Below are 14378 nucleotides of genomic sequence, written 5' to 3' on the forward strand. Positions count from 1 at the left end.
GTAAACCAACAACAAAAAGTGCTCTGATAAAGTCTTATTTGTGACTTTTACGGTCTTATTGTGGTATGGAATACTGATCTTAAAACTCAAATGAGAACAAACATACCAAACATTAACATCTTTCTCATGGTATCATTCAGTGGGATGTTTCTGATCTCTTCTGGTACGGCTGACCTTTCAGGCTGTGTCTTACAAACGTAGACCAGTAGATGTCACTGCTGTACAATGAAGAGGCAGCATATAACTGACCCTGTAGCTGACCAGTCTTTGTACTGGAGCTGCAACATTTAACCAAAATCGATTAAGTCCTTAATTCAGGCAAAAGAAGCCGATAAATCTCTTGTTCTAGCTTCTTCAAAGTGAGGATTTTCTGATTCTTGCTGCTTTACACAATTACATAAACTAAATATTCTTTGGTTTTGGATGGTCAGTTGGACAAAACACGACATTTGATGATGTTACCCTTGGGTTCAAGGATATTGTGAGTACCATTTTTGGTTTATCGGACATTATTCCAGAAAATCACTGTCAGATTCATCGATAATAAAAAATAACTAGTTGCAGCCCTTGTACACTGTGCTGCAGTCTATGGTTTAACATGCTGAGTCTTTATATATCTTACTCTTACAGTGATCCAGTGTACTTTTTGGACACCACTATAATACAGTTATAATATCCCCAAGGCAATTTCAGTCAAAAGCAACTGGACTTGGTTATTTGTCTAGGAAGACGTTTCACCTCTCATCCAAGAGGCTTCATCAGTTCATGTACGCACCTGATCAGGCTGGGACTGGTCCAACTAACTGGTGCGGAGATCCAGGTATTTGGTTGAAGACTCCAACGACTGTCGTTCAGACTCAATAGAGCACTAACGAAGTCGAAACCAACTTCCCACCAACGACTGCCACTCTAACGACGGTCGTGGGCACTTGGAGCACAAAGGGTGTCAGTGACATCATCGGCCTTGTGAGAGGTTAAACACTTGGATCTCCACACCAGTTAGTTGGACCAGTCCCAGCCTGGTCAGATGCGTACATGAACTGAGGAAGCCTCTTTGATGAGAGGTGAAACGTCTTCCTAGACAAATAACAAAGTGAAATTGCTTTGGGGATATTGATGAACTGGACAAATGAGAACATTCACAGGCTTACAGTTATAATAGGAACAATCCAAAAAACATAAAACTGGACAATTTTATCTCCAAGTCAGCTTTTAAGAACTCTATTATGGACATTCTCACTGAAACATGAAGCTATTTTCTCAACCATCTCTTAAGGCAATACCATAACCAAGATACCATAACCTCATCTGTCTGCTGCTTACTGTCCCATACATTTTTTGTTCTCTTGCTGCTGCTGTTTTACTTTCCCTGTTCATGTATGTTACTCTTGTTCCGTCTTATTGCCTTGCTGTTGTCTGCCCAATGCTGATGTGTTAGACTGCATGTCATTTATGTAATGTTTGCTGTATATGTGTGTAAAGAGTGCGGATGTTGGAAACATTTAGATTTGTGCTGATGTCTTTTCTTTAAATTTTTGACATTTCTTTTTAGGCGCTACCCCACGAGGCTTTAACTTTTGCCAGGCTAAGTAATACTTTGCTCTTAATGACTCGCTTGGTTAATTAAAGGTTCAATTACTGTCGTCTTATGTGTCACTATCATGGGAGTTGGATTATAATATGAAATACATTTAAACTGTCAAATAAAAGAGCTTGAACATTATTGCAAAAGAAGACAATTACAGTATTTTGATTGTACATTATGTGTGTTGTTTGTCCAATGAGTTTTTATCCATTGTGCATCTTCTAACTAACTTTTCTTTATGTGCTGGCTTTAAAACAATCAAGAACCCACTGTTTCCTGGTGGTGCATGCCTACAACTTCTTCCAAGAACACTCCTTGAGCAACAAGAAACAGCGTTGTGTATGCTGATCACTGCTCCCTTTTGTTATGAGCTGGGAAGGCTCATGAAACATACAGTACAAGACTGACCCTTAGCTCCCTGGAGGTGGCAGCAAAGGACACGATGACGTATGTTTAAACAATGCACAATCACATAAACTGACTTATTTTCTCATTAGTATCTGATGAGTTGAAGAACTCTTGGTTTGGATTTATTTTTGACACATGTCAAATCCGAGGCTTTCCTTATTTGGAAAGAGGAGCTTTTTCAACTCATTTTAAATGTCGTAAGTTGACAGGACGTTCTAGCACCCTGTATTTTCATAGTCATAGTATGGTTCCATACCCAGAGAATGATCCTTCAAACTAAAAGCAAGAGACCCCTTGGAAACTGGACCCTGTTGATGACTCTTAAACCAGAACTCTCTCAACTTGTTTTTCCTGTGCCAATCACAAACACTTCAGAATACAACAATAGCTTCTCTCTGACGAACAGGAAAGAGGAAAAACGCACTTCACTGGCCACTCTGAATTTATGACAGTGAGATGGAGGTTTCCTGAAGACAAACATGGAATCATACTAATTATAAAATGTGAAACCCACACTTTGAAGATGAAGATTAGACAAACTTTGAGCCAAAACAATTTACATAAGATATTCAGGCCAAATACAACTGATGTGCCACTGTTACTAATAGTCCATTAATAACATGATACATCTAAAATTCTTAAAAGGTCACATATTCTCATGGCTAATATTCAGGTACATACTTGTATTTGAGTTGTTTACTAAACGGGAGGAGGCCTCGGGGAAGACCCAGGACTAGGTGGAGAGATCATATCTCCACACTGGCCTGGGAACGCCTCGGGATCCCCCAGTTAGAGCTGGTTAATGTGGCCCGGGAAAGGGAAGTTTGGGGTCCCCTGCTAAAGCTGCTGCCCCCGCGACCCGACCCCGGATAAGCGGATGAAGATGAGATGAGATGAGATGTTTACATGCTTTAATATGTACAACTCTCATCCAGGCAGTCTGAATATACCTGTTTTCCCCCTCCATCTGAGACGCTCCATTTTACTCCTATCTCTTTAAAACCACCCTCCTGAAAAAGCCAAGTCTGCTCGGATTCGTCAGCTTTTCCAGGTCTTTTCATATAACTTCAGTCTTGCTGTCTCTGCAGCGTCACTGCAGCCGGGGAATGACTGTAATGGCACTGTAACAGCACTTTCTACCGATATACTGCATATATGGTTTACAAAGCACTGAATGATTTAGGACCAAAATACATTTCTTATCTTCTGTCAGACCTAGGGGGGCTGCCAATAGCTCAGCGCCCCGAGCAGTTTGGGGTTCGGTGCCTTGCCCAACAGCACCTCGGCAGTGCCCAGGAGATGAACTGGCACCTCTCCAGCCACCAGTCCACGCTCCATTCATGGTCCACACAGGGTTTCCGGCCGAGTCACCTATGGAGTGAGCTACTGCTGTCTGTTTAGTGTGTGTGTTCAATCTCGAGTAGCATATTATAAATTCAGCAGCAGAATATAGTGAATGAACAATAAGCCGAGTAATGGTCAGAGGAGCCATCATCAATATTGTAAATATAAAAACTAATGAAGTATATGCCGTCTGACATTAGTCATGGAACATCAAACCCACTGTCACAAGTCATTCACATACTGACAGCTCAAATATCAGTCCAGTAACTACAATAAATGAGTACAATAACTCTCATTTTCTGCCTACTATAACACTTTGTCACAGCTGATGTTTCTCAGAGAAGACACAATAGGACGATTGTACGACAGCCAATGTATTCTCTGTCTACAGAGAATTACAGCGACGATTGACTGGCAGCAAATACTGAAAGACAACAGCAGACCCACAAACTGGCCCTGAATGAAAGTGGCCCGCTGTGAGAGAAGACAAAGCCAGCATTTAACTGATCTGGAGGGTTCTCAGCCGTAGCATTAGTGCGCATGTGTGTATGTGTGTGCGAGGGCCTACACTTGTATTCCTTGGCCATATGTGGCGTCAATGAAGCCCACCAGTGGTCCTACAGTGCCAGACATCTCCTACACTTATCGGAAATTACAGAACAAGCACTCTAAAAAATGAATCATCTCGAAGATAAAGATTAAAACAAAGTTATCTTTAGTTGTTTGGGACAAGATGACATTTTGGAGGGTTTTGATTGGGTAGTGATGCTATAATGAAATATGAATAAACTTTCTGTCAGTAAACTTCTAGGACCAACTTACTCAGTAGATATAAGACCTTTTTTAAAAGCATGTACCTGACCTGTTTGAAGTTGAAATTGTGTTTGATCCCCTGATGTTCAGCTGGACCTACAGCAGCTGTAATTTCAATCGAAAGATGTTGAAAAAAAACACACACATTTAATTGTAATATCCTACATTTTACTGCAGCAATCTTCGAGAACTCACATCGTCAGCAGATATATTTCTATAAAGCATGTATAGAAAAAACGGATTTCGCAATTTCTTTTTCAAAATAGCCCTCCTCCCTATGACTTCAGTCATCTGATGCAGAAAAAAGGACAAAAAAAGATATACGTGCCTGCTTCGCAAAATTTGGAACACACTATTACAAATGATATAATTGCTAATTTGCTATTTTTTGTGGCAGAGAATGAACCAAAATAAACACAAACATTTCCTCAATTCATTAGCTTATTCTTGTGAAGGTCAGCACATGTTCACGGCAGTTTTAGAAAGCAACGCCATCTAAGTTATAGATTTTATACATGATGTACTGTATATATATATATATATATATATATATATATATATATATATATAAATATAAGTTTCTTCAGAAGTCTCAGCAACAGTAGGGGAAGTGGGGACCTAAAGGTTAGAGATGCGATGGGGAAGTGAATAAGTAGAGCTTGTCCCTCCGGTCCCTCCCTTATTACCACCGATGAGGTGCCCTTGAGCAAGGCCCTTAACCCCATCCGCTCCAGTGGAGCTGCTCAGTGGCCAGCGGATCAGACTGTGATTGTGGGCTGCTTCCAGGTGTGCATGTGATCGGGGTGTTCCTGAAAAAGAGAGCATTGATCTCAATGATCGAGAAGTTGTAAGTTGTAGAAACAGGTCAAATCATGTAAAAAAGTAGAAAGGTTGAAGTTGTCTGACACTCAGCAGGAGGGTGTAACCTGCAATCTGTCTTGTGGCCTCTCAAACTGCAATCTTTCATTTGGAATCATTACAACAATGAAAACCTTTTTTTAAGCGAGATGAAAATCATAGTTGTTGCATGAGTGATTATACGTTGGGTAACACTTTTCTTAGCTATGGCCATTGTGTGTTGTGGTGTGAAACACTGCATCTGTTTTTTGCTGCGTCTGCAGTAAATGACAGCTTCCTCATATGTGTTCTTGCATGTGCAGAACAATAGCAGGAAACAAAGTCAGTTAGATGCTTTTGCCTTCGAATGTAGGCACGGAAAAGGAAAAGATAAAGAAGAGGGTTAAAAAAAACAGTCATGAAATCAGGCTCAGTCACAACCATATCTGCATTCTCTAATATGGACATACAGTACATACAGATTAGCTTCATTACAACCACATAGTATCTGAACTCTGCCACAACGCAATACTACCAAAGTACAACTTTCAGGTATATCTGAAATGCAGAATCTTGATACTGTTTCGAAGAGTTTAATTTACTGAGTTTTTTACCACTTATTTTATGTCTGTGTACAGTTTTGCTACCTGTGTTAACCTTGTAGTTTTACTGTGATATTCAGAAGAATAGAAAGGATGTAACTTGCTAATGGAAAGTTGTCTCATCAACCATCACATTCCCTTGAAGTTTCAGCTTTGCTCCAGTAAAGCTCCAAAAAACAACACAGTGGAAAACATATATGTTCAGTCAGTCCTACTAACCTACCTGTCAGTATTAACTGAATCAAAAACCACTAATGTTGTGTTTCGATTTACATTTAAGTACATTACATTACATTTATGTCGACAAATATATTTGCAATTTACTGCTTATACCAATAATTGCTAACATCACTATCCTTAATTCATTTGTTAGTTTATTTAAGAGAGTTAATACAAATGAACATTGTAAGATAGGGAGAAGCAATGCAATAGATGCAATTTATATAGGGCATCTTTTGCAATAAAGTAGTATATATAATATGTAGGTGCATGTGTAAAAAGTATTACCAGTAGTATTATCACAGTATTTCCATATAAGTCTGCCTATAAGAAAATATGTATACTGTTAAACAGACACAGTCTTGGCCACATAACCTGATTTATAATGAGAGGATTTATTTGTTATTATCATATCACAATGTAAAAATAATAAGTCCTTGTTTGACTTGAGTTAAAGTACAGAAGTAGGTCTACCTCATATTTGTACTTTACTCCTTGAGTTAATTACCTTACTGTGTTACTTTTACTACCGGCCCACTAACAGACAGACAGATTATTACGGATTATGGTTAATGCAAACAAAGTACAACGTTACTTGGTTTGGATCAAACCTGAGATGCCATAATAAAACAGAGAAAAGCACACAATATAGGAACACTAATATCTACAGTAAAACTGCACAGTGCGTATTGTTGTATATAGTATACATGTATACCTACGCTTAACCACGATGTCTGTTGCACTCTGTCACACTTAGTTCATTGCTTGATTTATTTTACGTTAGCTTTATTTTATTTATGTTTTATGCTTATTGTTACTCTGACCCTTTCCCACCTTTGTATTGAAACTGTTGCAAAATAATTTCCCTCGGGATAAATAAAGCTTCTTGAATCTTGAATCTTGAATCTAAAAATATAAAAAAGTATAAAAAATATGAAAAGTACATAAGAGAGCAGGTGTTCAAGGGAAATGCTGCACTGAGGGATTAATTGCACATAAAGTGACTGCATAGTAAAGTATACATGTTTGTTGAGAAGTAACAGCGTGAAATGAAACAAACACCCGGGTCCTGCTGTACTTTTTGGACCCACTTTCTTTTTCTTTTCAGTCAGGCATCAGCCGGGACAGCCACGGGTCTCTTTGGAAAAAAAAAATGGGTGGCGTTGTTGTGTGTAGGCATGGGGAGAGACGCAGAGCGACTCGGCTGCTCCCGTTTCTAATGTGATGACAGCTGATTGTCCCGACGTAGAGCCGGGGACCACCGTGTCACTTTCTCCCGTCAACATGTTTTCTTGACCTTCACGCTGAAAGAAAGCATTTATTTCCGGGAATAATGACTCAAAAGCTGTGGGAAGTGTAGCCGCTGGAAAAGAAAAAACTTGGGTCGCGGAGGGAAAAGCAACTCCGCCAACACATCACCGGGCTGGAGAAGAAGAAGTAGTTGGATATCTTGTCTGGACTGGCCCGACCCTACATTTTCCCCAGGACCTTCGGACACTTTAAAGGTAAGAAAAGCACCACAAAAACAAGACTTTTTTTTGCTTCTTACACAGCGCCAGACGGGCTGGAAACCCGCCTGCGTGATGGAGGATGAGTAGGGATACACAGACGTTTTTAATAACACATGGATATGCTTTTATAAGCTACTCTGAGAGTAATAAACGCTGTATTTTCATCTAATACTCTTATTTGAAAAGTTTTGTACTGTGATAGTGAGGTGCGGACTTTAAACTTTACATTAAACGGGTGTATGTGTGCTCAGTGCAGCAGCAGCAGCAGCCTCGGTGTGAATACACAGCTTTTACTGTAGTCCCACTGAACCGACCAGTGACGTGAGCTGCATGACTGATGGCTGCAGTGGACACAAGTGCTGCACACTGAATAATCCCCCCGCTGTCTGGCTGTCACCTGTGCCCGCTGCTGTCAGTTGTTCCACCATGTGAGAGAGACTAAAACACACACACACACACACACACACACACACACACAAACACACACACACATTGAGGGAATATTCTGGTCACACACATGCACACTTGACTATGGTGGTCTGGTCACAAACACACTGATATACTCATCTACCTGCTCTAGTCTGTTGAATTATGTTCTTTTCCATTCTGATCTATTCTATTTTTATTCTATTGTTCTGTTGAATTATGTTCTAATCTGTTCTGCTGAATTAAATTATCTTTTTATAGCACTGTATTCTGCTTTATTTGATTTAATCGTGTTCTGCTTTATTCTATTTTCTATTCTATTGTTCTGGTTAACTATGCTATGCTCTATGCTATTGTTCTTTTAATTATGTTTTGCCCTATTCTTTTTCTATTCTATTGTTCTGGTTAGTTATGTTCTAATCTATTCTGCTGAATTAAGTTATGTTCCATACGTTATATTTCTTTTTATAGCACTATATTCTGCTTTATTCTATTTAATCGTGCTATTCTGTTAGGTTAAATCATGTTCTGTTCTATTCTATTTTTATTATATTGTTTGGTTTAATGATGCTCTGATCTATTCCGTTTAATCATCTTCTGCTCTATTAGTTCAGTTGAGTTGAGTTCAGTTCAGTTTACTTTATTAATAGCTGTAGGTGGATTTGTTGTGCAGTAGCAGGAGAGGGCGTCTCACAAACATTAATGACAGGACATACAGAAGACAAGTTAACACACAGCACCAAACCGACATGAGTACTTCCAGTGTTCACTGAGCAGGATTAAAAGCAGATGAGCTATGACAAAGTGATGATAAAAGGGACTGCTCTATTCTATTTATATTCTATTGTTCTGTTAAATTATGTTCTGATCTATTCTATTTACTCATGTTCTTCTCTGTCCTGTTGTATACATTCTATACTATTCAGTGATGTGACATTGTATTACATAGCCTACTTACAATCAGTTAGAGGTGTTTTATACAACTTTAAAGGATGTAATGACCAGACAGAAGGAATGTCTCTTTTTTTAATTTGAAAAAAATTAAATACCTGGCAAAGCAGGATGCTAAATTTAAAGTAAAGACTAAATAAGTGTTGTTACAAACATTTCACCAAATGTATTTTATAGAGAAACACACTACACTGTACGTTATACGGCGTGTGCAGGGTCTGTAGACTTTCAAGCTTTGACAGTCTGTAGGTCTGTTATGTTGACTCAGCCACTTGGCACGAAGCGTCTGAGGCTGAATTATGTCCAGTTTGTCACTTGAACTGAGTCTGCTTTCCAGATTAAGTGGACTTGGAGTGTGCTGCAAAGCTTATGTATAATATGTGCCATTTCATCATTCAATTGGGATCTTTTTAACGTTTGTATAGTAGGACTTTCCAAACATAATTAAGCAGTTCAAGGCTAAACATAGGTCATAGCCATTATTTTCTCAGGAGGAATCTTCCAAACACAACACTGACTGCCAAAATAGCAAAATCCATTCAGTATCATAAGTGTTCAGTCAAAAAGTGCAGTGTGTTTTAAGCAGTTTTATCTGTCAGGACAGAGAGACACGTTTTCAGTTGGTTAACAGGTCAGCATTTATCTCTGTACTGTACGATGTTGAGCCAAGACATGCCCATATGTTTGTTATGTTAGTACAATACAGACTGTGCCTTACCATCACAGCATTTTCACACCGCTTTACTCACGAAGCTTTGGTTTGTTTATATGAAGTGTAAAAATCCTGAATCTGAATCAATCACTGCACGCTATTATCATTCTCCATCCTCTGTACTTTCCTGTTCTGTTCCACAGGTGCACAAACAAAGGAAGTGAATGTGTTATTTCGATACGGACACAAATCCTTAAAATACATGCCTTTGAACCAGTCAAACTGCATTCAGGATCAGTATTTGTTACTCCACCAACACCAGTTTAATTTCTGCACTTCTGCACCAGTGTCAGTGAAGCTTTGGCACTGGCACATGCCATAACGTTTTCCTTGCCTGCAGGGATCTAACCACCGTTCTTCATGTAAAAAAGTCAGTTACTTGTCCTGTCATGTGAGGCATTTCATAACAGTGTATTGCACCTTTTTTATTCTGACTTATACCTGGCGACCCACCTGAAGTCGCCTTCTTTTACTAATATCAGCCTTAATCAAGGGTATCCTTTTCTCTTCTGTTGTCCTGCTTTTGTGTTTAGTGTCTTGTCAGGATTTGGGATGCACATAAACACCCTAGCCGCTGAATTATTCAACACTTGCATCAGGGTCCTATATCAGCACTAGGTGACAAAGAAACTTGAGACGTTTGTGTCAGTTACATGTCACAAAGACTATGCAGTAGCTGTCAACAAAAATCCAGGGAAAATACCATCGTGTGTTTTAACAGAAACGTAGATTATTACTGTGATGTCATTGTAATTGCAACCAAAGGCACCCCAAGCTACAGTAACATAACTGAATATCAAGCAGTACAAAATGGCAATAATACACAAACAGGAAAATTCAAGATATCACCCTATTATGTACTGTAACATACCATAACTTCAGAGGGGAGGTATGTCTCATGACATTAACGTTAAAGAAAGAACATTCCTTGCGTTCTTGGCTGGCAGCACAGTGTTAGCTAGCCTAGCTGAAAAGACAGGATAATTAATTTGATTTAAACTGGATGTGAAAAGGGGGGGCGCTTGAGTTTAAAGCCAGTATAAGCAGAGGAGGCAAAGAAAAGGGTGAAGCATGCACATCGCTCATCAGACATCATAAGAGTGATATTTCAGAAAACTGATGCTTAGTTAGCTGTCATCATTTATCATACTTTTAGGGGTACTGTTGATAACTATTTATCTTGCTTTCATAGACAAAATACTGTGGCTTCTTAAGATTGGACTATACATTCAGACTGAGACAAAAAGCCTTGAAGACAGAGAGCCATGTTACAGAAGACAGAATAAACAAGAAACACACTTGAACACCGCCCAGCCTTCTGCCCAGTTAGTGTGTGCTGTCAGGGTAGATAATAAATAATTTCTATATGTAGCAAAATTTGCTTGCACATGAATACTAGCCATTAGCTAATCACCCTTTGGTCTCCATATGGTAATTGATATCCTGTAATTGGACTGTCACAATACCAAAAACTTTGTAGTCGATACCAATACCAGTGAAATTCCACAATTCTGGATTCAATACCAGAGTAAAACAACAACCAAACAAAACAATACATCTCATGTACTTCAGCATTTAACTTTTCTTTCACTGTTTTGGTGTGGAGAATGGGGTTATGAGGGGAGGGAGCGAGGAGAGGGTAATCATAAATTGAAGCAAGGATGTCAGTCTTCCGGACCCACAGCCCGTTCCGTAGCCTAGCTGGCAGCTAGCATATGGTAATGTCTTCTGTGAGTTCACATGGAACTCTTAAACAGCAAGTACGTTCAGTTAATCAGGTTGATCTCTGCCGTTGTTTTTTCACACAGAACTGGGCTGGTTAAAGTTGACTTAACTGACAATATGCCGGTCTGGCAGGGCCGCTTAACAAGAGCTAATGCTAGCTAATGTCGTCGTAGCTAACATTAGGCTCCACGTGAAAAAACAGACTTACTTGGGTTGGCTTACTTTGGGTCGGTCTTGAGTATCTTGGTATGATCTTATAAAAATTGTTATGATGGCAGTATTTAGAATGTGGTTATGTAACTGGTTTTATGGACCTTTAGTCACTTCTGTTGAACCTTTACACCATAATAAGCATTATTTAATTCATATACAAGTATTTATAAAACTGAGAGCAATTATGTTTCTCATATATTTGCTTGTTACCAGCCGTGACATTGATGCTGGTATTGTACTCCTACTACAGTGGGAACTATCATAGAGGCTGTTTGGAGTGTTTTGCTAGGTTTGATATGTCTGTCTGCAGCCAGATTTGGTCACCAAAATAGGGTCCCATACATACAAGATACAGTCATGAAACCTTACAGGTGTCTGGTGTAGATCAAAATGAAGGTCAAGTTCCAAAATGGATGTGATCTGAGAAAGGGCACCAGAAGTAGCGGGGTAAGAAGTAGGGAAGGGCCCCTTAAGGCCCCTGGGATGATTTTGCATCACGGCTGGTGTGAACCCATTGCAAGATGGTCTCTAGGTACATATCTGACCATTTCGAGTCAGATTGTGACGGTACTGCTGTATTTAGGGCTCTTTTACAGAATTCACATGGAGCTGGTATTACAGTCCTCTGCGTCGATTATTTCAGGCCAGTCCCAGTGAGCTGTTCCAAGAGTTAATTCACAAAACTCCTCAAAGCCGCCTAGGTTTTGCCATCATTGCAGTCTCTTGTCATTGTCCTCAATTCACCCTGATTTGTTTAAATGTTTTGGGAAGTAGATGTGAGAATTTAGTGTTTGGATGGATTTCCTCGAAGAGAGCACACTTATTTAACCCTGAATTTATCACGTTTCTGCAGACATGTCATGGTGTGATTCCAAGGGAGAGATCAGTTATGTAACTGCTCATATGCAAACTATTAGGGCTCAGCCATGTCTAAAGGGGGCGGCATATCCTCGGGCACCTCTGGGGTTCTCTAAGGGAAAAATCCTCCGCTGTCCAAACAGATCCCTGTATCCGTGACAACGCAGTCTCTGCCCTCAGAGCTCAGACATCTGAGCTGTCCTCGCTGTGGAAATGTTTATGCAACAGAACAGTTCCACCCAATGTGTGTATATGTGTTTGTGTCATGAAAGCCATTAATATTCAACATGTGCATGCTTGAGAAAGGAATGGAGAAACAATTATGTGAGAGAAAGGATCAACGGAAAGGAAAAAAAGGGGATAGATGTAAATTAAGCATATTCCCTTTAGGGATGCCTGTGTGCTCACCAAACTGCAGAGATACAAAGTGAATGAAAATGTAAAGACAGAGGTGGACTTGGAGCTATGGATGAGCCAAAAAAGAGAGTATTTCCAGTCTTTTTTTCCAAGGACCCACCCAGGGTTTTCCCCTACATTCATGTAGCAACAACACATCTTGCAATGCCCTCTCTACTGTTAGAAAAGTTCCAGGAGATACAGTAAGCAGCATAGAAACACATTTTGTAATTTTCTAAAAAGAATTACAGACGTGTGGAAGATGACGGACTTGCTCGTCTTGTCTTTCTCTAACTCAGCTCATCTGTGTTTCCAGATCTTGCGAGAGTGTGTTGCTGGGACAGAGACAGGTCTCGAACCAAGTTAATTTTCTCCTGGTGTCAGAATGCTCAGAAGTTATGTGGCTTTTGAAAAATTGGCCCAATACCTCGGTTACTATGGGGCTAAGGGATCGGTCATAGTCTGTGCTCACATCTCTTGGAATGAGTACACTCAGGAGCTGCCGCTAGTCTCCGAAACAGGCAGGGCAGTGTTAAAACACATGACACAGATTCAGAAAATGACTTGCACTGGCCCAGGCTGTTTCCCCCTGTTTCCAGTCCTTATGCTAAGCTTGGCGGCTGCTAGCTGTAGATTCACACCACTGTCATTTAACCCTGGGCATAAAGCAATAATGTCTTGCTCAAAATGTCAAACTATTGCTGCAATTGTTTTGAGTAAACCACAATATTTTAAAGTTAAAAAAGGTAAATGGTAACTTTATGTTACTAATCAGTTGGTTGTAAAAATCCTATTCGATTTTTAGATAATAATTTAGTGAGTAAGATGTTATCATAACCGATAAATATGATGGAAATAAGAGTTAACGTAAGTAAAAAAATAACTGATCTTCACATTTAGCCCAAATATGCCACATTAAATCAAGTGTGTATTTTGTATGCTTTATGTTTTTATCATAAGGGAGACAACAGTGAGTGTGAAATGTCAGTATATAAGGAAAGGACAGTATTGGTCTAATGCTTTTTCAAACGGATGCATCACCTGAACCAGAAGTCAGCATTCTGTTTGGGCTATTTAAAATAAAAGGAACAGTCCCTCCTGTCTCTTTATGTAAGCAATTCGAATTGTTGATCGTGTTGTGACAAAATAGGCTTTGTTTCCACTGCAGTGATTGTTTGTAATGAAATGCAGAGCTGGCATATTAGTGTACAGTACTGTATGTCTGCATGCTCTTTCAACCATCTTTGTGTACAGTATGTGTTTACTGTTTGAGTGAAACGGGACAGCTTTGCCAAATATTTCAACAGAGTTTGGCATCTTTAGGCATTTGACTCAGCTCGCCAGATGTGTTCTTTTTTATCCAGCTGGCTGAGGCCACATCATGCTGCCTCATCTCTTTGAAATGCATTTTAAAGCCAGACTGCTCTCTTCACTGTCGTGCCTTGTGCTTGTTTAGAGCAATAACATTAGAGCACAATGTGGTACCATACTATTTGTTGATCTTTATGAGGGGGATTGCCTTTAGAAGATAGAAAAAAGATGGGATGAACTGCAACAACTGGGTGTCTGGGATGGCTGCCATGCAGCAAAAGCCCCCGGGATGCATTTGAACCAAAAACTATGTATGGTATGTGGATTAGAGCTGAAACATTGAGTCAATTCATCACTCTTCTGATAGACTAGTCATAATTTAAAGGTCCCATATTATAAAAATGAGACCTTCATATTTTTTCTTTATGATTTTGTACAAGCCGTCAGAACTTCTGTATGATTATGTC

The 14378-nt window shown here is 39.5% G+C and overlaps 1 protein-coding gene across 1 annotated transcript in view; it reads left to right on the plus strand.

The window, feature by feature from the left end:
• Positions 1–7062: 7062 nt before the first annotated feature.
• The window catches only part of dnmbp (dynamin binding protein), a 49025-nt gene continuing 41709 nt past the window's right edge, over positions 7063–14378 (plus strand). Inside the window, exon 1 of the mRNA XM_083932566.1 lies at positions 7063–7313. The gene's annotated coding sequence lies outside the window, so the exon portion shown is untranslated. The remainder of the gene's footprint in view (positions 7314–14378) is intronic.

The sequence above is a fragment of the Echiichthys vipera genome, assembly GCF_963691815.1.
Source record: "Echiichthys vipera genome assembly, chromosome: 18".
Taxonomy (NCBI): Eukaryota; Metazoa; Chordata; class Actinopteri; order Perciformes; family Trachinidae; genus Echiichthys; species Echiichthys vipera.